Source organism: Pseudophryne corroboree, chromosome 2, assembly GCF_028390025.1.
Source record: "Pseudophryne corroboree isolate aPseCor3 chromosome 2, aPseCor3.hap2, whole genome shotgun sequence".
NCBI classification, from domain to species: Eukaryota; Metazoa; Chordata; class Amphibia; order Anura; family Myobatrachidae; genus Pseudophryne; species Pseudophryne corroboree.
Window position 1 is genome coordinate 226,805,706 of NC_086445.1, and position 27,212 is coordinate 226,832,917.

Consider the following 27,212-nt stretch of genomic DNA (forward strand, 5'->3'; position numbering starts at 1 on the left):
CAGCCGTGGACTAACGTACTGTGTCTGCTGCTAATATAGACTGGATGATTGATAATGAGATGAAATCAATATATATATGTATGTATATATAATATCACTAGTACTGCAGCCGGACAGGTAGATAATATATTTATTAGGTAATGATGACTGATGACGGACCTGCTGGACACTGTCAGCTCAGCAGCACCGCAGACTGCTACAGTAAGCTACTATACTATAGTAGTATGTACAAAGAAGAAAGAAAAAAAAAAACCACGGGTAGGTGGTATACAATTATGGATGGACTGCCGAGTGCCGACACAGAGGTAGCTACAGCCGTGGACTAACGTACTGTGTCTGCTGCTAATATAGACTGGATGATTGATAATGAGATGAAATCAATATATATATGTATGTATATATAATATCACTAGTACTGCAGCCGGACAGGTAGATAATATATTTATTAGGTAATGATGATTGATGACGGACCTGCTGGACACTGTCAGCTCAGCAGCACCGCAGACTGCTACAGTAAGCTACTATACTATAGTAGTATGTACAAAGAAGAAAGAAAGAAAAAAAAACCACGGGTAGGTGGTATACAATTATGGATGGACTGCCGAGTGCCGACACAGAGGTAGCTACAGCCGTGGACTAACGTACTGTGTCTGCTGCTAATATAGACTGGATGATTGATAATGAGATGAAATCAATATATATATGTATGTATATATAATATCACTAGTACTGCAGCCGGACAGGTAGATAATATATTTATTAGGTAATGATGACTGATGACGGACCTGCTGGACACTGTCAGCTCAGCAGCACCGCAGACTGCTACAGTAAGCTACTATACTATAGTAGTATGTACAAAGAAGAAAGAAAAAAAAAAACCACGGGTAGGTGGTATACAATTATGGATGGACTGCCGAGTGCCGACACAGAGGTAGCTACAGCCGTGGACTAACGTACTGTGTCTGCTGCTAATATAGACTGGATGATTGATAATGAGATGAAATCAATATATATATGTATGTATATATAATATCACTAGTACTGCAGCCGGATAGGTAGATAATATATTTATTAGGTAATGATGACTGATGACGGACCTGTTGGACACTGTCAGCTCAGCAGCACCGCAGACTGCTACAGTAAGCTACTATACTCTATAGTAGTATGTACAAAGAAGAAAGAAAAAAAAAAAACCACGGGTAGGTGGTATACAATTATGGATGGACTGCCGAGTGCCGACACAGAGGTAGCTACAGCCGTGGACTAACGTACTGTGTCTGCTGCTAATATAGACTGGATGATTGATAATGAGATGAAATCAATATATATATGTATGTATATATAATATCACTAGTACTGCAGCCGGACAGGTAGATAATATATTTATTAGGTAATGATGACTGATGACGGACCTGCTGGACACTGTCAGCTCAGCAGCACCGCAGACTGCTACAGTAAGCTACTATACTATAGTAGTATGTACAAAGAAGAAAGAAAAAAAAAACCACGGGTAGGTGGTATACAATTATGGATGGACTGCCGAGTGCCGACACAGAGGTAGCTACAGCCGTGGACTAACGTACTGTGTCTGCTGCTAATATAGACTGGATGATTGATAATGAGATGAAATCAATATATATATGTATGTATATATAATATCACTAGTACTGCAGCCGGACAGGTAGATAATATATTTATTAGGTAATGATGACTGATGACGGACCTGCTGGACACTGTCAGCTCAGCAGCACCGCAGACTGCTACAGTAAGCTACTATACTATAGTAGTATGTACAAAGAAGAAAGAAAAAAAAAAACCACGGGTAGGTGGTATACAATTATGGATGGACTGCCGAGTGCCGACACAGAGGTAGCTACAGCCGTGGACTAACGTACTGTGTCTGCTGCTAATATAGACTGGATGATTGATAATGAGATGAAATCAATATATATATGTATGTATATATAATATCACTAGTACTGCAGCCGGACAGGTAGATAATATATTTATTAGGTAATGATGACTAATGACGGACCTGCTGGACACTGTCAGCTCAGCAGCACCGCAGACTGCTACAGTAAGCTACTATACTATAGTAGTATGTACAAAGAAGAAAGAAAGAAAAAAAAACCACGGGTAGGTGGTATACAATTATGGATGGACTGCCGAGTGCCGACACAGAGGTAGCTACAGCCGTGGACTAACGTACTGTGTCTGCTGCTAATATAGACTGGATGATTGATAATGAGATGAAATCAATATATATATGTATGTATATATAATATCACTAGTACTGCAGCCGGACAGGTAGATAATATATTTATTAGGTAATGATGACTGATGACGGACCTGCTGGACACTGTCAGCTCAGCAGCACCGCAGACTGCTACAGTAAGCTACTATACTATAGTAGTATGTACAAAGAAGAAAGAAAAAAAAAAACCACGGGTAGGTGGTATACAATTATGGATGGACTGCCGAGTGCCGACACAGAGGTAGCTACAGCCGTGGACTAACGTACTGTGTCTGCTGCTAATATAGACTGGATGATTGATAATGAGATGAAATCAATATATATATGTATGTATATATAATATCACTAGTACTGCAGCCGGATAGGTAGATAATATATTTATTAGGTAATGATGACTGATGACGGACCTGTTGGACACTGTCAGCTCAGCAGCACCGCAGACTGCTACAGTAAGCTACTATACTCTATAGTAGTATGTACAAAGAAGAAAGAAAAAAAAAACCACGGGTAGGTGGTATACAATTATGGATGGACTGCCGAGTGCCGACACAGAGGTAGCTACAGCCGTGGACTAACGTACTGTGTCTGCTGCTAATATAGACTGGATGATTGATAATGAGATGAAATCAATATATATATGTATGTATATATAATATCACTAGTACTGCAGCCGGACAGGTAGATAATATATTTATTAGGTAATGATGACTGATGACGGACCTGCTGGACACTGTCAGCTCAGCAGCACCGCAGACTGCTACAGTAAGCTACTATACTATAGTAGTATGTACAAAGAAGAAAGAAAAAAAAAAAACACGGGTAGGTGGTATACAATTATGGATGGACTGCCGAGTGCCGACACAGAGGTAGCTACAGCCGTGGACTAACGTACTGTGTCTGCTGCTAATATAGACTGGATGATTGATAATGAGATGAAATCAATATATATATGTATGTATATATAATATCACTAGTACTGCAGCCGGACAGGTAGATAATATATTTATTAGGTAATGATGACTGATGACGGACCTGCTGGACACTGTCAGCTCAGCAGCACCGCAGACTGCTACAGTAAGCTACTATACTATAGTAGTATGTACAAAGAAGAAAGAAAAAAAAAAACCCACGGGTAGGTGGTATACAATTATGGATGGACTGCCGAGTGCCGACACAGAGGTAGCTACAGCCGTGGACTAACGTACTGTGTCTGCTGCTAATATAGACTGGATGATTGATAATGAGATGAAATCAATATATATATGTATGTATATATAATATCACTAGTACTGCAGCCGGACAGGTAGATAATATATTTATTAGGTAATGATGACTGATGACGGACCTGCTGGACACTGTCAGCTCAGCAGCACCGCAGACTGCTACAGTAAGCTACTATACTATAGTAGTATGTACAAAGAAGAAAGAAAGAAAAAAAAAACACGGGTAGGTGGTATACAATTATGGATGGACTGCCGAGTGCCGACACAGAGGTAGCTACAGCCGTGGACTAACGTACTGTGTCTGCTGCTAATATAGACTGGATGATTGATAATGAGATGAAATCAATATATATATGTATGTATATATAATATCACTAGTACTGCAGCCGGACAGGTAAATAATATATTTATTAGGTAATGATGACTGATGACGGACCTGCTGGACACTGTCAGCTCAGCAGCACCGCAGACTGCTACAGTAAGCTACTATACTATAGTAGTATGTACAAAGAAGAAAGAAAAAAAAAAACCACGGGTAGGTGGTATACAATTATGGATGGACTGCCGAGTGCCGACACAGAGGTAGCTACAGCCGTGGACTAACGTACTGTGTCTGCTGCTAATATAGACTGGATGATTGATAATGAGATGAAATCAATATATATATGTATGTATATATAATATCACTAGTACTGCAGCCGGACAGGTAGATAATATATTTATTAGGTAATGATGACTGATGACGGACCTGTTGGACACTGTCAGCTCAGCAGCACCGCAGACTGCTACAGTAAGCTACTATACTCTATAGTAGTATGTACAAAGAAGAAAGAAAAAAAAAAAACCACGGGTAGGTGGTATACAATTATGGATGGACTGCTGAGTGCCGACACAGAGGTAGCTACAGCCGTGGACTAACGTACTGTGTCTGCTGCTAATATAGAGTCTAGACTGGATGATAAATTATTGATAATGAGATGAAATCAATATAATATCACTAGTACTGCAGCCGGACAGGTACTATATATATTTATTATGTAATGACTGATGACGGACCTGCTGGACACTGTCAGGTCAGCACAGCACCGCAGACTGCTACAGTAAGCTACTATAGTAGTATGTATAAAGAAGAATGAAAAAAAAAAAAAACACGGGTAGGTGGTATACAATATTATATATATATATATATATTATATACAATTATATATATATATATATATATATATATATATATATATATATATATACATATTGAAAGATAAGCCCGGCACTCTGTTTGTAGTCCAAATTCTGCCCCGGTGCCTCCAGTATCGAAGACAATAGTGAAAAAAGGAGTCTGTGGCACTCAAGGTCTTATCCAAAAGTTGATTGTATTTAAAACATCAAAAACAGGGTAGTGAGTGCGGGGACAGGTGTGTGTGTGTGGTATCTCTAGTGAGTGCGGGGACAGGTGTGTGTGGCATCTGTAGTGAGTGCGGGGACAGGTGTGTGTGTGTGCGGCATCTGTAGTGAGTGCGGGGACAGGTGTGTGTGTGGCATCTGTAGTGAGTGCGGGGACAGGTGTGTGTGTGTGGTATCTGTAGTGAGTGTGGGGACAGGTGTGTGTGGCATCTGTAGTGAGTGCGGGGACAGCTGTGTGTGACTTCTGTAGTGAGTGCGGGCACAGGTGTGTGTGGCATCTGTAGTGAGTGTGGGGACAGGTATGTGTGGCATCTGTAGTGAGTGTGGGGACAAGTGTGTGTGTGTGTGTGCATGGCATCTGTAGTGAGTGCAGGGACAGGTGTGTGTGGCATCTGTAGTGAGTGCGGGTTCAGGTGTGTGTGTGGCATCTGTAGTGAGTGCGGGGACAGGTGTGTGTGTGGCATCTGTAGTGAGTGCGGAGACAGGTGTGTGTGTGTGTGTGTGTGTGTGTGTGTGTGTGTGTGTGTGGTATCTCTAGTGAGTGCGGGGACAGGTGTGTGTGGCATCTGTAGTGAGTGCAGGGACAGGTGTGTGTGTGTGTGGCATCTGTAGTGAGTGCGGGGACAGGTGTGTGTGTGGCATCTGTAGTGAGTGCGGGGACAGGTGTGTGTGTTGCATCTGTAGTGAGTGCGGGGACAGGTGTGTGTGTGTGTGGTATCTGTAGTGAGTGTGGGGACAGGTGTGTGTGGCATCTGTAGTTAGTGTGGGGACAGCTGTGTGTGGCTTCTGTAGTGAGTGCGGGGACAGGTGTGTGTGTGGCATCTGTAGTGAGTGTGGGGACAGGTGTGTGTGTGTATGTGTGCAGCATCTGTAGTGAGTGCAGGGACAGGTGTGTGTGTGTGTGTGTGTGTGTGTGTGTGTGTGTGTGTGTAGCATCTGTAGTGAGCGGCGTGGGGACAGGCGTGTTTGGCATCTGTAGTGAGTGCGGGGACAGGTGTGTGTGTGTGTGTGTGTGTGTGGCATCTGTAGTGAGTGCGGGGACAGGTGTGTGTGTGGCATCTGTAGTGAGTGCGGAGACAGGTGTGTGTGTGTGTGTGTGTGTGTATGTGTGGTATCTCTAGTGAGTGCGGGGACAGGTGTGTGTGGCATCTGTAGTGAGTGCAGGGACAGGTGTGTGTGTGTGTGTGTGTGTGTGTGTGTGGCATCTGTAGTGAGTGCGGGGACAGGTGTGTGTGTGGCATCTGTAGTGAGTGCGGGGACAGGTGTGTGTGTTGCATCTGTAGTGAGTGCGGGGACAGGTGTGTGTGTGTGGTATCTGTAGTGAGTGTGGGGACAGGTGTGTGTGGCATCTGTAGTGAGTGCGGGGACAGGTGTGTGTGTGTGTGTGTGTGTGTGTGTGTGGCATCTGTAGTGAGCGGCGTGGGGACAGGCGTGTTTGGCATCTGTAGTGAGTGCGGGGACAGGTGTGTGTGTGTGGCATCTGTAGTGAGTGCGGGGACAGGTGTGGGTGTGGCATCTGTAGTGAGTTCGGGGACAGGACTCTGTGTGTGGCATCTGTAGTGAGTGCGGGGACAGGTGTGTGTGTGTGGCTTCTGTAGTGAGTGCGGGGACAGGTGTGTGTGTGGCATCTGTAGTGAGTGTGGGGACAGGTGTGTGTGTGTGTGTGTGTGTGTGTGTGTGTGTGTGTGTGTATGTGTGCAGCATCTGTAGTGAGTGCGGGGACAGGTGTGTGTGTGTGTGTGTGTGTGTGTGGCATCTGTAGTGAGCGGCGTGGGGACAGGCGTGTTTGGCATCTGTAGTGAGCGGCGTGGGGACAGGCGTGTTTGGCATCTGTAGTGAGTGCGGGGACAGGTGTGTGTTTGGCATCTGTAGTGAGTGCGGGGACAGGTGTGTGTGTGGCATCTGTAGTGAGTGTGGGGACAGGTGTGTGTGTGGCATCTGTAGTGAGTGCGGGGACAGGTGTGGGTGTGGCATCTGTAGTGAGTGCGGGGACAGGACTCTGTGTGTGGCATCTGTAGTGAGTGTGGGGACAGGTGTGTGTAATCTGTAGTGTGTGCAGGGACAGGTGTGTGTGTGTGGCATCTGTAGTGAGCGGCGTGGGGACAGGCGTGTTTGGCATCTGTAGTGAGTGCGGGGACAGGTGTGTGTGTGTGTGGCATCTGTAGTGAGTGCGGGGACAGGTGTGTGTGTGGCATCTGTAGTGAGTGCGGGGACAGGTGTGGGTGTGGCATCTGTAGTGAGTGCGGGGACAGGACTCTGTGTGTGGCATCTGTAGTGAGTGTGGGGACAGGTGTGCATAATCTGTAGTGTGTGCAGGGACAGGTGTGTGTGTGGTGATTAGTTCATTATGATCTAGTTCACTCAAAAGATTAGTTCAGAAGATTAGTTCATGTAGCTTTCTTGTTGAACTGTCTTAGTCTCCTGGTTACCCCTCTGTCTGACCTGACACACATTCTCACTATTTCTATGGGGGAAATTAGCGTAAGACCTGGAGAGTGAGATCAGTCTGGCAGCAAATCAGAACGTATGACCTGCATTGTAATTCGCTGCCAGACTGTCACTGTATTCTGATGCTTAGTCTCAGGGCTGATACATGATCAAAGTCTCATTTCGTTTTTCTGCTGCCTGGGAGCTCCCTTACAGGTAAGTAATGTGCAAGGCATACTGTATGTGTGTTGTGGAAGGTTGGGGAAGAAATGCATTACCACAGAGGTGATGGGATTACATTAGAGGCAAATGTTCGACAGGGGAGTGATGGAAAAGAAATGTCATCCTACAGGGTTGAGGGGAAATTTATCACTAAAGGAGAAATTTTGTTGATGCCACAACCTTCATATACAGATGTGTCCTCATACATCTTGCCTCAATATGCCACGCAGCGGGAGATGTGAGTGAGCTGACAGGTCCTGTGTAACTTCGTTAGCATCGGGCGTCTTTTTCTGCCGAAAATACGTCTTACTCTCATCGCTATGTGAATTGGATGCGAAAGCATCTAATGCTGATTAAAATGATATGTGGCATGCCTATATTCTGTGTGCGTCTGCGACTGAAACTGCATACAATATGGTATGTTAGTGTTTACCAGCAAAACTCTATAGCGTAGCATTTCATATGCAGATACAGCCACGGTCGCACACCTTGGCCATGCCACATATGATTTAAATCAGCAGAAGCTGGTAGTGCATCCTATTCATTTAGCGATGCGAATAAGACGTATTTTAATGGAAAATGTTGCATATTAGATTCAGTTTTGCTACATTTTCCTAGTTACTGTCACATCAAATCTGCTTACACATGAAGGTTCAGAAGTTGGCTGTAAGCTGTTCTCTTATTGGCTTCTGGTTGTCCTGAACCTGTCCAATTATCTCTTGCTTTCTCATGTGTCTTAAGCTGGGCATACTATACAATTATCTGGCAGATCATCTGCAAGATCTGGCTGGTTGGCATGAAAATCTGTTAATGTATGAGATTAAATCACGGATTTAACCAATTTGCATGAATGACAGTTTTTGACCATTTTCCATTTTTTGGGAGCATATGGTAAATTAAAATAGCCTAGGTACTAATTAAGTCACCTGTGCTCAAGTATGACTAACCTTAAAACCTGGACTGTTACTGTGCCTTGAGGACTGTGGTTGGGGAACCCCTGTATTAAAAAATAATAATCCTGAGATTTTGGCCATAAACCCTTAAACACCTTGGGCCTCAGGGTCAGACAATGAGAGTTCCCAGCTATGGCAATGATGTTTTGGTTGCGTGTGCTGACTTTAGGGTGTGTGAGGCCACTTTCCTTTTGACAAAATAAGCCCCTGCTCAATCTTCCAAAACACCACTTTATCACCCAAACCCCATCCTGATCTGTCCAGATATGCTCACTTTGGGTCGAACTGGAACCCCTCCTCTTTCAAGTCCCATGTATTGGAACTGTCCTGCCAACAGTTAGGAGGTATAGGATAATGCAAGTTTGACTGTAGTGTGTTAGACACCAATCTATGGGGATCCAGTCTCTAGATTGACAGTAACTAGGTCGACACTATCTAGGTCGACCACTATTGGTTGGCAGTAAGTAGGTTGATAGGATCTCTAGGTTGACAGGGTCTCTAGGCCGACATGTTCTAGGTCGACAGGTCAAAAGGTCGACATGAGATTTTCACGATTTTTTTTCTTTTTTAACTTTTTTACTTAACGATCCACGTGGACTACGATTGGAACGGTAATCTGTGCCAAGCGAAGCTGTAGTGGAGCGAGGCACCTTGCCCAAAGATGCGAAGGGACACGGTGCACTAATTGGGGTTCCCGGTTACTCTACGAAGGAAACGACACTAAAAAAAAACATAAAATACTCATGTCGACCTTTTGACCTGTCGATCTAGACCATGTCGACCTAAAGACCCTGTCGACCTAGTTACTGTCAACCAATAGTGGTCGACCTAGACACTGTCAACCTAGTTACTATCTACCTTCCATACCACAACCAATCTATGGGCCTAATTCAGACCTGATCGCAGCAACAAAATTGTTCTCTAATGGGCAAAACCATGTGCACTGCAGGTGGGACAGATGTAACATGTGCAGAGAGAGTTAGACTTGGGTGGGTTGTGTTCAAACTGAAATCTAAATTGCAGTGTAAAAATACAGCAGCCAGTATTTACCCTGCACAGAAACAATATAACCCACCCAAATCTAACTCTCTCTGCACATGTTATATCTGCCCCACCTGCACTGCACAGCCTGCAAGAAGCAGGAAGTGCGGGACTTTGTGTGAGTCTGACTGGATTTTTAAAGCAGCAATCATTTACACAGCATAACCAACCTGACTCACGCAAAGTCACGCACTTCCTGCTTCTCGGAGGTGATTACATTTAGCCCTTGAGAAATGTCAGAGCAAACAGTATGTAATGCTGAATATAGTATATCCTTACATCTGATAAGCAGTGAGAAGCAACAGTAATACGGTTGTCTTGTTTTCTATCTATATTCATATTCCTTTAAAAAGCTTTTTTTTTTTTTTTAACAGGCTGGAGACCTTTCTGCCTTTTGACAAATTTGCTGCAGAAGTTTAAAGAAAGTCTGTCTGCCCAATTATTACCCAGATAATACTGCAGCAACCTCTTCTTGTTCTTTTCACATCAGCCAAGAAAGCCCATGATTTTAATTGTTTATTTTGACAGTCTTGTATGTCAAGAAATAACCCATTTCTGCACCCAGCTGTGATCCCTATGGAGAACACTTTACAATTTGTTTTATTTATAAACATTTTTTTCTTCTTCAGCAAGTGTGTAGTTAACTGTGTGTATGTAAATGCATTTGCTTCCTAAACTCATGCGTCATCATCGGGATCAGCAATAATTGCACAAATACAGTTTGTTGTAGCTCAGCTGTCTAGAGAGTTTAGGAAATAATGATTTGTAAATTCAAAGCTTATATTAGGCTTAGGCAACCTGTGGCTTGCCAGCTGTCATAGAACTACTAGCCTCAGCAGGCTGCTCATTCTCAAACTTGTATTTCAACAATAGCTGGAGAATCACAGTTATCTATTTCTGTTTTACAGCTTTTGACCATTACCCTACCCTCCAGGAAGTTGCCAGAGACTCTCAATTTTTCGGGTAGTCCGGAAGTGTAGGCAGTTCTCCTGCATTCCGTCCACTTCCTAATCACGTCATTTAGCTCCACCCCTCCCCCACATCATTTAGTCCAGAAAAGGTAATAATTTTTTTGATAGAAAGGTGACAGAACACAAAGTGTATTACTGCTTTCTTCTAATGGTGTTGCGTAGTCGCAGGCCAGTCAGAAAGCCCATGCTGACCCCTGTCCAACATTGAAAGTGCCTACAATAGGTACATGAGCATCGGAACTGGACCATGGAGCAATGGAAGAAGGTGGCTTGGTCTGATGAATTATGTTTTCATTTCCATCATGTAGATAGTTGGGTGTGTATGTGTTTTGTACCTGGGATAGAGATGGAGCCAGGATGCATTATATTAGATTATATGAAGGAAAGCTAGCAGAGGCAGTGTGATGCTCTAGGCAATGTCCTGCTGGGAAACCTTGTGTCCTGGCATTCATGGAAGTTACTTAGACATGTACCACCTACCTAAACATTGTTGTACACCAAGTAAACCCCTTCATGGCAATGGTATTCCCCGATGGCAGTGGTCTCTTTCAGCAGGATTATCCAGGAATAGTTTGAGGAACATGACAAAGAGTTCAAGGGGTTGACTTGGTCTCCAAATTCCGCAGATTTCAATCTGATCGAGCATCAATGGCATGTGCTGGAAAAACAAGTCCGAATACTTGAGGCCCCACCTTGCAATTTACAGAACTTAAAGGATCTGCTGCTAACGTCTTGGTGCCAGATACCACAGGACACCTTTTACGAGGTCTTGTAGCGTCCATGCTTCAACAAGTCAGAGCTGTTTTGGTGGCACAAGGAGGACCTACACAATATTGGGCAGGTGGTTTTAATGTTATGGCTGATGGGTGTATATGTGCGTGTGCACGTGTGTGTGTAAAAATTATGTTCATTGCTACTGAGGGATTCAAGAATCAGGAACACTTACTGTACAGTAAACACCTTGCAAACAGTGGTAGTGTCTAGGGTACAAAGATATATCCTGCGTTACTGTGTCCATATCAATCACTTTGTGTTGAGTAAATACTTTACAGTTTTGGTTCTGTTCAGTACTGCAGAGAATGAAGCAAAAATACTTAACCAGAGAACAGAATCCTCTACACCTGCATCCCAATGCAGCTCACTCTGCTTGATTAATAACAGAGATGAAAGGAAAAAATTAAATGTCACTATTCCTGATAATACATGTCACAGTCATTATGATGTCGGTACAGTGATTTTATCACTATAACAAACAATGTATTTGATACGTTTTGAAAGAGTTGGCTTCTGTTTTACATATAGCCCATCTTGGAAAATGTACACCCTCAGGAGATGTACCTTCTTGCTGGTTTTCCTGTAATAAAAGATAATAAAAGCCAGCACCATGGACAGCTCATACTTTGACAGGCAACCATTGAACTGCACCTTTATGTCTCAGTGAGTAGACAATTCCTTATGTTGATGAGAAACAGACAGTACATTTAAAACAGATATATGAAAGCAAAAACATAATATAATAGTAATAATATAATGCGAGTAAAAATTAAATACAATAAATGTAATTATTTAGATGAAAGCCAAAACAAATCTCACATCATAGGGTTTGTTTAAAAAGTGCTTCTGATGGTGTTTATGCACGATAATTAAATGCTAATACTTTTACTACAGTAGCCGTGTCTTGCAAGAACACATTGCCCTTTTAAAAATTGTGTTTACATTCAGACCAAACACGATTGATAGTAAATTTACCCCTTAGGGGCTAATTCTCAGTTCAATGTAAAACAAAAATAAGTAATTATCTCTGCGCCTTGGCAAAATGATGTTGCACTGCAAGAGAGGCAGATGTAAAATGTTCAGAGAGTTTTAGATTTAAAATCGACGTGCCCAAACTCATATCTAAATGTTATTATAAAAATAAAGCTGTCCAGCATTTGTGGGTTATATGCAAAAGCAGCCCGTATTTACCCTGCATGCAAACAAAGTAAATGTATTTGAATCCCTTGCATTGACTGCAGTGATTGACTAAAATCGGAGTGCCAGTTTAGTAATTCTGCTTTGCCCTTAGCACACAAGTGTTTCTTACAGGGAGGAGTTTTACATTTGACCATGATGGATCATAAAAATAATAAAACAAGATTTCTCTAACGTCCTAGTGGATGCTGCGGACTCCGTAAGGACCATGGGAATAGACGGGCTCCGCAGGAGACAGGGCACTTTAAGAAAGAATTTGGATTCTGGTGTGTTCTGGCTCCTCCCTCTATGTCCCTCCTACAGACCTCAGTTTGAATCTGTGCCCGGACGAGCTGGGTGCTACTTATACCCCTTTCACATCGCACAAATAACCCGGTATCGACATGGCATATTGCCGTGTCGAACCGGGTCAGTGTGCGATGTGAAAGGTCCTTTGACGATTTAGCGGGTCGCCTGACCCGGTAATTCAACCCGGTAAAAAAGAAGGGTTTTACCCGGGTTGATTACCGGGTCAGGTGCGGTGTGAATGGGAGCCGTGTCGATGCGACACGGTTCCCATTCACAGCATAGGGAGAGGCGGCGCAGGAGATGAGCTCATCTCCCGGCGCCGCCTCCACCCCCGCTCCTGCTGCTCCCTCCGCTGCTATGGCAACCGACCCGGTATATTGCCGGGTCGGAAAGCCAGCAGCGGAGCGCAAATGCCGGGTCCCACCCGGTAAGTACACGTTTGTCTTACCGGGTAGGATCCGGCATTTGCGGTCTGAATGCGGTATTAGTGAGCTCTCCTGAGCTTGCTAAAAAGAAAGTATTTTGTTAGGTTTTGTTATTTTCAGAGAGATCTGCTGGCAACAGACTCTCTGCTACATGGGACTGAGGAGAGAAGCAGCCCTACTCACTGCAGATAGGTCCTGCTTCTTAGGCTACTGGACACCATTAGCTCCAGAGGGATCGTACACAGGATCGCACCCTTGGTTGTCCGATCCCGGAGCTGCGCCGCCGTCCCCCTTGCAGAGCCGGAAGACAGAAGCCGGTGACAGAAGCAAGAAGACTTCGAAATCGGCGGCAGAAGACTCCAGTCTTCATATGAGGTAGCGCACAGCACTGCAGCTGTGCGCCATTGCTCCCACACTAAACCCACACACTCCGGTCACTGTAGGGTGCAGGGGGGGGGGGGGGCGCCCTGGGCAGCAATTAGAGACCTCTTGGCAAAAGTGGGCATATATACAGTTGGGCACTGTATATATGCATGGGCCCCCGCCATATTTTTACACAGAAACGCGGGACAGAAGCCCGCCGCTGAGGGGGCTGGGCTTCTTCCTCAGCACTCACCAGCGCCATTTTCTCTCCACAGCTCCGCTGAGAGGAAGCTCCCCAGGCTCTCCCCTGCAGAATCACGGTAGAAGAGGGTAAAAAGAGAGGGGGGGGCACATAAATTTGGCGCAAAAACAGTATACAGCAGCTACTGGGTTAACACTAAGTTACTGTGTGACTCCTGGGACATATAGCGCTGGGGTGTGTGCTGGCATACTCTCTCTCTGTCTCTCCAAAAGGCCTTGTGGGGGAACTGTCTTCAAATAGAGCATCCCCTGTGTGTGTGGTGTGTCGGTACGCTTGTGTCGGCATGTTTGACGAGGTAGGCTATGTGGAAACAGAGCGGGAACAAATGAATGTGGGGTCGCCGACGCCGACACCCGATTGGATGGATATGTGGAAGGTTTTAAATGATAATGTTACTTCCTTGCATACAAGGTTGGATAAAGCTGAAGCCTTGGGACAGCCGGGGTCTCAGCCCACGCCTGATCCTATGTCGCAGAGGCCGTCAGGGTCTCAGAAGCGCCCACTATCCCAAATTGTTGACACAGATATCGACACGGATTCTGACTCCAGTGTCGATGGCGATGATGCAAGGTTACAGCCTAAAATGGCTAAAGCCATCCGTTACATGATTATAGCAATGAAAGATGTGTTGCACATCACAGAGGAAACCCCAGTCCCTGACAAGAGGGTTTATATGTATGGGGAAAAAAAAGGCAAGAGGTGACCTTTCCCCCTTCACATGAGTTAAATGAGTTATGTGAAAAGGCTTGGGAATCTCCAGATAGAAAACTGCAGATTTCCAAACGGATGCTTATGGCGTACCCTTTCCCGCCAACGGACAGGTTACGCTGGGAATCCTCCCCGAGGGTAGACAAAGCTTTAACGCGCTTATCCAAGAGGGTAGCCCTGCCGTCACAGGATACGGCCACCCTAAAAGATGCTGCGGATAGAAAGCAGGAGGGTATCCTGAAGTCCATTTATACACATTCAGGTACCCTACTAAGGCCGGCGATTGCGTCGGCCTGGAGGTGTAGTGCTGTAGCAGCATGGACAGATTCCTTATCTGAGGAACTTGATACCTTGGACAAGGATACTATAGTACTGACCCTGGGGCATATAAAAGACGCTGTCCTATATATGAGAGATGCGCAAAGAGACATTAGCCTACTGGGCTCTAGAATAAATGCAATGTCGATTTCTGCCAGAAGGGTCCTGTGGACTCGGCAATGGACAGGCGATGCCGACTCAAAAAGGCACATGGAGGTTTTACCTTACAAGGGTGAGGAATTGTTTGGGGACGGTCTCTCGGACCTGGTCTCCACAGCTACGGCTGGAAAGTCAAATTTTTTGCCATATGTTCCCTCACAACCTAAGGAAGCACAGTATTACCAAATGCAGTCCTTTCGATCACAAAAAGGCAAGAAAGTCTGAGGTGCGTCCTTTCTTGCCAGAGGCAGGGGTAGAGGAAAGAAGCTGCACAATACAGCTAGTTCCCAGGAACAGAAGTCCTCCCCGGCTTCCACTAAATCCACCGCATGATGCTGGGGCTCCACAGGCAGAGTTAGGCCTGGTGGGGGCGCGTCTCCGAAATTTCAGCCACAAGTGGGTTCACTCCCAGGTGGATCCCTGGGCTATAGAGATTGTGTCTCAGGGATACAAGTTGGAATTCGAAGAGATGCCCCCTCACCGTTACCTCAAATCGGCCCTGCCAGTTCCCCCCTTAGAGAGGGAAATAGTGTTAGCTGCAATTCACAAATTGTATCTTCAGCAGGTGGTGGTAAAGGTTCCCCTCCTTCAACAGGGAAGGGGTTACTATTCGACCATGTTTGTGGTACCGAAACCGGACGGTTCGGTCAGACCCATATTGAATTTAAAATCCCTGAACATATACCTGAAAAGGTTCAAGTTCAAGATGGAATCGCTCAGAGTGGTCATCGCAAGCCTGGAAGGGGAGGATTTTATGGTGTCTCTGGACATAAAGGATGCTTACCTTCATGTCCCCATTTATCCACCTCATCAGGCGTACCTCAGATTTGTGGTACAGGATTGTCATTACCAATTCCAGACGTTGCCGTTTGGTCTCTCCACGGCACCGAGAATATTTACCAAGGTAATGACGGAAAGGATGGTGCTCCTGCAAAAGCAAGGGGTCACAATTATCCCATGCTTGGACGATCTCCTCATAAAGGCGAGGTCCAGAGAGCAGTTGCTGATCAGCGTAGCACGCTCTCGGGAAGTGTTACAACAGCACGGCTGGATTCTAAATATTCCAAAGTCGCAGTTGATGCCTACGACTCGTCTGCCCTTCCTGGGCATGATTCTGGACACAGGCCAGAAGAGGGTTTATCTCCCGATGGAGAAGGCTCAGGAGCTCATGACACTGGTCAGAGACCTATTAAAACCAAAACAGGTGTCGGTGCATCACTGCACGCAAGTCCTGGGAAAGATGGTGGCATCATACGAGGCCATTCCCTTCGGCAGGTTCCATGCGAGAACCTTTCAATGGGATCTGTTGGACAAGTGGTCCGGATCACATCTACAGATGCATTGGCTGATCACCCTATCCCCCAGGGCCAGGGTGTCTCTCCTGTGGTGGCTGCAGAGTGCTCACCTTCTCGAGGGCCGCAGATTCGGCATTCAGGACTGGGTCCTGGTGACCACGGACGCAATCCTCCGAGGGTGGGGAGCAGTCACACAGGGAAGAAATTTCCAAGGTCTGTGGTCAAGTCAGGAGACTTGTCTTCACATCAACATCCTGGAACTAAGGGCAATATACAACGCCCTACGTCAAGCGGAGACCCTGCTTCACGACCGACTGATGCTGATTCAGTCAGACAACATCACCGCAGTGGCTCATGTAAACCGCCAAGGCGGCACAAGGAGCAGGGTGGCGATGGCGGAAGCCACCAGAATTCTTCGCTGGGCGGAGAATCACGTAAGTGCACTGTCAGTAGTGTTCATTCCGGGAGTGGACAACTGGGAAGCAGACTTCCTCAGCAGGCACGACCTCCACCCGGGAGAGTGGGGACTTCATCAAGAAGTCTTCACGCAGATTGCAAGTCGGTGGGAACTGCCACAAGTAGACATGATGGCATCCCGCCTCAACAAAAAGCTACAGAGGTATTGCGCCAGGTAAAGAGACCCTCAGGCGATAGCTGTAGACGCTCTAGTGACACCGTGGGTGTTCCAGTCGGTCTATGTATTTCCTCCTCTTCCTCTCATACCCAAGGTGCTGAGAATCATAAGAAGAAGAGGAGTGAGAACAATACTCATTGTTCCAGATTGGCCAAGAAGGACTTGGTATCCAGAGCTGCAAGAAATGCTCACAGAGGACCCATAGCCTCTGCCTCTAAGACAGGACTTGTTGCAACAGGGGCCCTGTCTGTTCCAAGACTTACCGCGGCTGCGTTTGACGGCATGGCGGTTGAACGCCGGATCCTAGCAGAAAAAGGCATTCCGGATGAGGTTATTCCTACGCTGATAAAGGCTAGGAAGGACGTGACGGCTAAACATTATCACCGTATATGGCGAAAATATGTGGCTTGGTGTGAGGCCAGGAATGCCCCTACGGAGGAATTCCAGCTGGGCCGTTTCCTTCACTTCCTACAGTCGGGAGTGACTTTGGGCCTAAAATTGGGTTCCATTAAGGTCCAGATTTTCGGCCCTATCCATTTTCTTTCAAAAAGAACTGGCTTCTCTTCCTGAAGTTCAGACGTTTGTAAAGGGAGTGCTGCATATTCAGCCCCCTTTTGTGCCTCCAGTTGCACCTTGGGATCTTAACGTGGTGTTGAGTTTCCTGAAGTCACACTGGTTTGAGCCACTTAAAACCGTGGAGTTAAAATTTCTCACGTGGAAGGTGGTCATGCTATTAGCCTTGGCTTCAGCTAGGCGTGTGTCAGAATTAGCGGCTTTGTCACATAAAAGCCCCTATCTGGTTTTCCATATGGACAGGGCGGAATTGCGGACCCGTCCGCAATTTCTGCCAAAAGTGGTGTCATCTTTTCATATGAACCAACCTATTGTGGTGCCTGTGGCTACTCGTGACTTGGAGGATTCCGAGTTACTAGATGTGGTCAGGGCTTTGAAGATTTATGTAGCCAGAACGGCTAGAGTCAGGAAAACTGAGTCACTGTTTATCCTGTATGCACTAGAGATGAGCGGGTTCGGTTTCTTTGAATCCGAACCCGCACGAACTTCACTTTTTTTTTCACGGGTCCGAGCGACTCGGATCTTCCCGCCTTGCTCGGTTAACCCGAGCGCGCCCGAACGTCATCATGACGCTGTCGGATTCTCGCGAGACTCGGATTCTATATAAGGAGCCGCGCGTCGCCGCCATTTTCACACGTGCATTGAGATTGATAGGGAGAGGACGTGGCTGGCGTCCTCTCCATTAGAATAGATTAGAAGAGAGAGAGAGAGAGAGAGATTGTGCAGACAGAGTTTACCACAGTGACCAGTGCAGTTGTTGTTAAGTTAACTTTTATTTAATATATCCGTTCTCTGCTATATCCGTTCTCTGCCTGAAAAAAACGATACACAGCAGTCACACAGTGTGACTCAGTCTGTGTGCACTCAGCTCAGCCCAGTGTGCTGCACATCAATGTATAAAAGCTTATAATAATTGTGGGGGAGACTGGGGAGCACTGCAGGTTGTTATAGCAGGAGCCAGGAGTACATAATATTATATTAATTTAAAATTAAACAGTGCACACTTTTGCTGCAGGAGTGCCACTGCCAGTGTGACTAGTGGTGACCAGTGCCTGACCACCAGTATAGTAGTATATTGTTGTATACTATCTCTTTATCAACCAGTCTATATTAGCAGCAGACACAGTACAGTGCGGTAGTTCACGGCTGTGGCTACCTTTGTGTCGGCAGTCGGCAGGCAGTCCGTCCATCCATAATTGTATTATAATATATACCACCTAACCGTGGTTTTTTTTTCATTCTTTATACCGTCATAGTGTCATACTAGTTGTTACGAGTATACTACTATCTCTTTATCAACCAGTGTACAGTGCGGTAGTTCACGGCTGTGGCTACCTCTGTGTCGGCAGTCGGCAGGCAGTCCGTCCATCCATAATTGTATTATAATATATACCACCTAACCGTGGTTTTTTTTTCATTCTTTATACCGTCATAGTGTCATACTAGTTGTTACGAGTATACTACTATCTCTTTATCAACCAGTGTACAGTGCGGTAGTTCACGGCTGTGGCTACCTCTGTGTCGGCAGTCGGCAGGCAGTCCGTCCATCCATAATTGTATTATAATATATACCACCTAACCGTGGTTTTTTTTTCATTCTTTATACCGTCATAGTCAGTCATACTAGTTGTTACGAGTATACTACTATCTCTTTATCAACCAGTGTACAGTGCGGTAGTTCACGGCTGTGGCTACCTCTGTGTCGGCACTCGGCAGGCAGTCCGTCCATCCATAATTGTATTATAATATATACCACCTAACCGTGGTTTTTTTTTCATTCTTTATACCGTCATAGTGTCATACTAGTTGTTACGAGTATACTACTATCTCTTTATCAACCAGTGTACAGTGCGGTAGTTCACGGCTGTGGCTACCTCTGTGTCGGCAGTCGGCAGGCAGTCCGTCCATCCATAATTGTATTATAATATATACCACCTAACCGTGGTTTTTTTTTCATTCTTTATACCGTCATAGTGTCATACTAGTTGTTACGAGTATACTACTATCTCTTTATCAACCAGTGTACAGTGCGGTAGTTCACGGCTGTGGCTACCTCTGTGTCGGAACTCGGCAGGCAGTCCGTCCATCCATAATTGTATTACAATATATACCACCTAACCGTGGTTTTTTTTTCATTCTTTATACCGTCATAGTCAGTCATACTAGTTGTTACGAGTATACTACTATCTCTTTATCAACCAGTGTACAGTGCGGTAGTTCACGGCTGTGGCTACCTCTGTGTCGGAACTCGGCAGGCAGTCCGTCCATCCATAATTGTATTATTATAATATATACCACCTAACCGTGGTTTTTTTTTCATTCTTTATACCGTCATAGTGTCATACTAGTTGTTACGAGTATACTACTATCTCTTTATCAACCAGTGTACAGTGCGGTAGTTCACGGCTGTGGCTACCTCTGTGTCGGCAGTCGGCAGGCAGTCCGTCCATCCATAATTGTATTATAATATATACCACCTAACCGTGGTTTTTTTTTCATTCTTTATACCGTCATAGTCAGTCATACTAGTTGTTACGAGTATACTACTATCTCTTTATCAACCAGTGTACAGTGCGGTAGTTCACGGCTGTGGCTACCTCTGTGTCGGAACTCGGCAGGCAGTCCGTCCATCCATAATTGTATTACAATATATACCACCTAACCGTGTTTTTTTTTTCATTCTTTATACCGTCATAGTCAGTCATACTAGTTGTTACGAGTATACTACTATCTCTTTATCAACCAGTGTACAGTGCGGTAGTTCACGGCTGTGGCTACCTCTGTGTCGGCACTCGGCAGGCAGTCCGTCCATCCATAATTGTATTACAATATATACCACCTAACCGTGGTTTTTTTATACCACCTAACCGTGGCAGTCCGTCCATAATTGTATACTAGTATCCAATCCATCCATCTCCATTGTTTACCTGAGGTGCCTTTTAGTTCTGCCTATAAAATATGGAGAACAAAAAAGTTGAGGTTCCAAAATTAGGGAAAGATCAAGATCCACTTCCACCTCGTGCTGAAGCTGCTGCCACTAGTCATGGCCGAGACGATGAAATGCCAGCAACGTCGTCTGCCAAGGCCGATGCCCAATGTCATAGTACAGAGCATGTCAAATCCAAAACACCAAATATCAGAAAAAAAAGGACTCCAAAACCTAAAATAAAATTGTCGGAGGAGAAGCGTAAACTTGCCAATATGCCATTTACCACACGGAGTGGCAAGGAACGGCTGAGGCCCTGGCCTATGTTCATGGCTAGTGGTTCAGCTTCACATGAGGATGGAAGCACTCAGCCTCTCGCTAGAAAACTGAAAAGACTCAAGCTGGCAAAAGCACCGCAAAGAACTGTGCGTTCTTTGAAATCCCAAATCCACAAGGAGAGTCCAATTGTGTCGGTTGCGATGCCTGACCTTCCCAACACTGGACGTGAAGAGCATGCGCCTTCCACTATTTGCATGCCCCCTGCAAGTGCTGGAAGGAGCACCCGCAGTCCAGTTCCTGATAGTCAGATTGAAGATGTCAGTGTTGAAGTACACCAGGATGAGGAGGATATGGGTGTTGCTGGCGCTGGGGAGGAAATTGACCAGAAGGATTCTGATGGTGAGGTGGTTTGTTTAAGTCAGGCACCCGGGGAGACACCTGTTGTCCGTGGGAGGAATATGGCCGTTGACATGCCAGGTGAAAATACCAAAAAAATCAGCTCTTCGGTGTGGAGGTATTTCACCAGAAATGCGGACAACAGGTGTCAAGCCGTGTGTTCCCTTTGTCAAGCTGTAATAAGTAGGGGTAAGGACGTTAACCACCTCGGAACATCCTCCCTTATACGTCACCTGCAGCGCATTCATAATAAGTCAGTGACAAGTTCAAAAACTTTGGGTGACAGCGGAAGCAGTCCACTGACCAGTAAATCCCTTCCTCTTGTAACCAAGCTCACGCAAACCACCCCACCAACTCCCTCAGTGTCAATTTCCTCCTTCCCCAGGAATGCCAATAGTCCTGCAGGCCATGTCACTGGCAAGTCTGACGAGTCCTCTCCTGCCTGGGATTCCTCCGATGCATCCTTGCGTGTAACGCCTACTGCTGCTGGCGCTGCTGTTGTTGCCGCTGGGAGTCGATGGTCATCCCAGAGGGGAAGTCGTAAGCCCACTTGTACTACTTCCAGTAAGCAATTGACTGTTCAACAGTCCTTTGCGAGGAAGATGAAATATCACAGCAGTCATCCTACTGCAAAGCGGATAACTGAGTCCTTGACAACTATGTTGGTGTTAGACGTGCGTCCGGTATCCGCCGTTAGTTCACAGGGAACTAGACAATTTATTGAGGCAGTGTGCCCCCGTTACCAAATACCATCTAGGTTCCACTTCTCTAGGCAGGCGATACCGAGAATGTACACGGACGTCAGAAAAAGACTCACCAGTGTCCTAAAAAATGCAGTTGTACCCAATGTCCACTTAACCACGGACATGTGGACAAGTGGAGCAGGGCAGGGTCAGGACTATATGACTGTGACAGCCCACTGGGTAGATGTATGGACTCCCGCCGCAAGAACAGCAGCGGCGGCACCAGTAGCAGCATCTCGCAAATGCCAACTCTTTCCTAGGCAGGCTACGCTTTGTATCACCGCTTTCCAGAATACGCACACAGCTGAAAACCTCTTACGGCAACTGAGGAAGATCATCGCGGAATGGCTTACCCCAATTGGACTCTCCTGTGGATTTGTGGCATCGGACAACGCCAGCAATATTGTGTGTGCATTAAATATGGGCAAATTCCAGCACGTCCCATGTTTTGCACATACCTTGAATTTGGTGGTGCAGAATTTTTTAAAAAACGACAGGGGCGTGCAAGAGATGCTGTCGGTGGCCAGAAAAATTGCGGGACACTTTCGGCGTACAGGCACCACGTACAGAAGACTGGAGCACCACCAAAAACTACTGAACCTGCCCTGCCATCATCTGAAGCAAGAAGTGGTAACGAGGTGGAATTCAACCCTCTATATGCTTCAGAGGTTGGAGGAGCAGCAAAAGGCCATTCAAGCCTATACAATTGAGCACGATATAGGAGATGGAATGCACCTGTCTCAAGTGCAGTGGAGAATGATTTCAACGTTGTGCAAGGTTCTGATGCCCTTTGAACTTGCCACACGTGAAGTCAGTTCAGACACTGCCAGCCTGAGTCAGGTCATTCCCCTCATCAGGCTTTTGCAGAAGAAGCTGGAGGCATTGAAGAAGGAGCTAACACGGAGCGATTCCGCTAGGCATGTGGGACTTGTGGATGCAGCCCTTAATTCGCTTAACAAGGATTCACGGGTGGTCAATCTGTTGAAATCAGAGCACTACATTTTGGCCACCGTGCTCGATCCTAGATTTAAAGCCTACCTTGGATCTCTCTTTCCGGCAGACACAGGTCTGCTGGGGTTGAAAGACCTGCTGGTGACAAAATTGTCAAGTCAAGCGGAACGCGACCTGTCAACATCTCCTCCTTCACATTCTCCCGCAACTGGGGGTGCGAGGAAAAGGCTCAGAATTCCGAGCCCACCCGCTGGCGGTGATGCAGGGCAGTCTGGAGCGACTGCTGATGCTGACATCTGGTCCGGACTGAAGGACCTGACAACGATTACGGACATGTCGTCTACTGTCACTGCATATGATTCTCTCAACATTGATAGAATGGTGGAGGATTATATGAGTGACCGCATCCAAGTAGGCACGTCACACAGTCCGTACTTATACTGGCAGGAAAAAGAGGCAATTTGGAGGCCCTTGCACAAACTGGCTTTATTCTACCTAAGTTGCCCTCCCACAAGTGTGTACTCCGAAAGAGTGTTTAGTGCCGCCGCTCACCTTGTCAGCAATCGGCGTACGAGGTTACATCCAGAAAATGTGGAGAAGATGATGTTCATTAAAATGAATTATAATCAATTCCTCCGCGGAGACATTGACCAGCAGCAATTGCCTCCACAAAGTACACAGGGAGCTGAGATGGTGGATTCCAGTGGGGACGAATTGATAATCTGTGAGGAGGGGGATGTACACGGTGATATATCGGAGGGTGAAGATGAGGTGGACATCTTGCCTCTGTAGAGCCAGTTTGTGCAAGGAGAGATTAATTGCTTCTTTTTTGGGGGGGGTCCAAACCAACCCGTCATATCAGTCACAGTCGTGTGGCAGACCCTGTCACTGAAATGATGGGTTGGTTAAAGTGTGCATGTCCTGTTTTGTTTATACAACATAAGGGTGGGTGGGAGGGCCCAAGGATAATTCCATCTTGCACCTCTTTTTTCTTTTCTTTTTCTTTGCATCATGTGCTGATTGGGGAGGGTTTTTTGGAAGGGACATCCTGCGTGACACTGCAGTGCCACTCCTAGATGGGCCCGGTGTTTGTGTCGGCCACTAGGGTCGCTAATCTTACTCACACAGCTACCTCATTGCGCCTCTTTTTTTCTTTGCGTCATGTGCTGTTTGGGGAGGGTTTTTTGGAAGGGACATCCTGCGTGACACTGCAGTGCCACTCCTAGATGGGCCCAGTGTTTGTGTCGGCCACTAGGGTCGCTAATCTTACTCACACAGTCAGCTACCTCATTGCGCCTCTTTTTTTCTTTGCGTCATGTGCTGTTTGGGGAGGGTTTTTTGGAAGGGCCATCCTGCGTGACACTGCAGTGCCACTCCTAGATGGGCCCGGTGTTTGTGTCGGCCACTAGGGTCGCTAATCTTACTCACACAGCTACCTCATTGCGCCTCTTTTTTTCTTTGCGTCATGTGCTGTTTGGGGAGGGTTTTTTGGAAGGGCCATCCTGCGTGACACTGCAGTGCCACTCCTAGATGGGCCCGGTGTTTGTGTCGGCCACTAGGGTCGCTAATCTTACTCACACAGCTACCTCATTGCGCCTCTTTTTTTCTTTGCGTCATGTGCTGTTTGGGGAGGGTTTTTTGGAAGGGACATCCTGCGTGACACTGCAGTGCCACTCCTAGATGGGCCCGGTGTTTGTGTCGGCCACTAGGGTCGCTTATCTTACTCACACAGCGACCTCGGTGCAAATTTTAGGACTAAAAATAATATTGTGAGGTGTGAGGTATTCAGAATAGACTGAAAATGAGTGTAAATTATGGTTTTTGAGGTTAATAATACTTTGGGATCAAAATGACCCCCAAATTCTATGATTTAAGCTGTTTTTTAGTGTTTTTGGAAAAAAACACCCGAATCCAAAACACACCCGAATCCGACAAAAATAATTCTGTGAGGTTTTGCCAAAACGCGTTCGAACCCAAAACACGGCCGCGGAACCGAACCCAAAACCAAAACACAAAACCCGAAAAATTTCAGGCGCTCATCTCTAGTATGCACCCAACAAGATGGGTGCTCCTGCTTCAAAGCAAACTATTGCTCGCTGGATCTGTAACACGATTCAGCAGGCTCATTCTGCGGCGGGATTGCCGCTGCCAAAATCAGTAAAAGCCCATTCCACAAGGAAGGTGGGCTCTTCTTGGGCGGCTGCCCGAGGGTCTCGGCATTACAGCTTTGCCGAGCAGCTACTTGGTCGGGTTCAAACACTTTTGCAAAGTTCTACAAGTTTGATACCCTGGCTGAGGAGGACCTTGTGTTTGCTCATTCGGTGCTGCAGAGTCATCCGCACTTTCCCGCCCGTTTGGGAGCTTTGGTATAATCCCCATGGTCCTTACGGAGTCCCCAGCATCCACTAGGACGTTAGAGAAAATAAGATTTTACTTACCGGTAAATCTATTTCTCATAGTCCGTAGTGGATGCTGGGCGCCCGTCCCAAGTGCGGACTTCTTCTGCAATACTTGTATATAGTTATTGCTTAAATAAGGGTTATGTTATGGTTGCATCAGAGTTGATCCGATGCTCCGTTGTTGTTCATACTGTTAACTGGGTATGTTTATCACAAGTTATACGGTGTGATTGGTGTGACTGGTATGAGTCTTGCCCTGGATTCCAAAATCCTTTCCTTGTACTGTCAGCTCTTCCGGGCACAGTTTCTTTAACTGAGGTCTGGAGGAGGGACATAGAGCGAGGAGCCAGAACACACCAGAATCCAAATTCTTTCTTAAAGTGCCCTGTCTCCTGCGGAGCCCGTCTATTCCCATGGTCCTTACGGAGTCCCCAGCATCCACTACGGACTACGAGAAATAGATTTACCGGTAAGTAAAATCTTATTTTTATTTCCTAATTAGATTATGACAAAACAACAAATAAAAAAGAGGCGGCACTCACAGGACTGATACAGACAGTAAGTAGAAAGGAGACACGGAAACTTGCCCTGAGATCCACGTTTCGGTTATATTAAACCGTCATCAGGATCATACACAAAAAACATACAAAACAGTGCTTACTTACATAACCTCGCTTCCCTCAGCCTTGAAGACACCGCCGCCGCGTCATCCTCCAGGTCCTATGATGTCACTCACATGTGACGCGCACCTCCCGGCGCACCCGACTGATGGCCTGGCGCCATGGCAACCAAGCCCTAACAACACCTAAGTGAAATAAAAACAGCAATCTAGTAACATGGTCTCAAGTAGTACTGCACAACAGGTGTACTTTTAAACATATACATTTTATACATTCTCCAATTCTTGGCTGTAATTCACCAAGTTACCGGCTGCACTGAGCCATACTTAAGACAGTATCAATATTATACTCAAGCTGAAAGTGCTGTCACCATAATTAAGCCAAATGCAGATCTCAAGGACAGCGAATGACATACACTACGAAAGTACTGGATCGCCATCCTCTCCCCTGAATGTGGGTGCGGGAAAGAATTTCCCACCTCCATAAAGGTACATGTGGTACACCCGGTGCACCTATAGCAACCGGGATTTTTCGAAAGAAAATTGGTGGGCTCAGATTCTTTAAAGGCAGAGATATTGTATTATACCAGCCAATCTTTTAAATTGTGATCCCCCGCAAAACTAGGCATTAGGGAAGTGTTTTGGAAACTAGATAAATCAACATCACAATCGGCCATAAAGTTTTAGCCTGTTTGGCAAACTGCATGCTGGAGCATGTGGGAAAAATTTATTTATTCCATTTTGGGAAAAGGCTGTAACATAAGAAAATGTGGAAAAAGTGAAGTACTGTGAATACTTTCCGGATGCACTATGTATATATATATATATATATATATATATATATATACACATGTATATACATATATATATATATATATATATATAAATGCGGAGTCATTCCAGTACTACAGGGAATGTAACAAAAAATAGAAAACTAAATGCAGAAGTGGAGCGCCCCTGAGCCAGCAGTTGAAGCGACTTTCCCCCCTTCCCGTTACCGCTCCTCTGTCCATCTCCCGCCTGACTGCCCTGGGGAGAGAGGTGCCCTGCAATCCGAGGCGTCCGAAGGTGAGCTCCGTCGCGCGGCGCTGCTCCCGTGATGGCGTGCCCGGGACCGGACACCTTCATCGACCACTCTGCACCTGACTGGGGGAGACGCCGGAGCTGGCGGCACACTCACCGTTTCCATCAACGCATCTGATCCTGCCCGCTGGGGCTTCAGGTACCCGCACCGCTGTGCTCCCATGTCAGGGGCTGATGGCGCCATATTGTGATATAGAGGAGCGCATATATTAGGACACCCGGTCCTGTGAGGTGGTGCTGTCTTATCCTCATTTCTGCCTCCGGCTGTGGAGGTTATTTGGGTCCTTCTCCCCACTGCTTCGGGGACTATACCGTGGTTAGCCGCCCC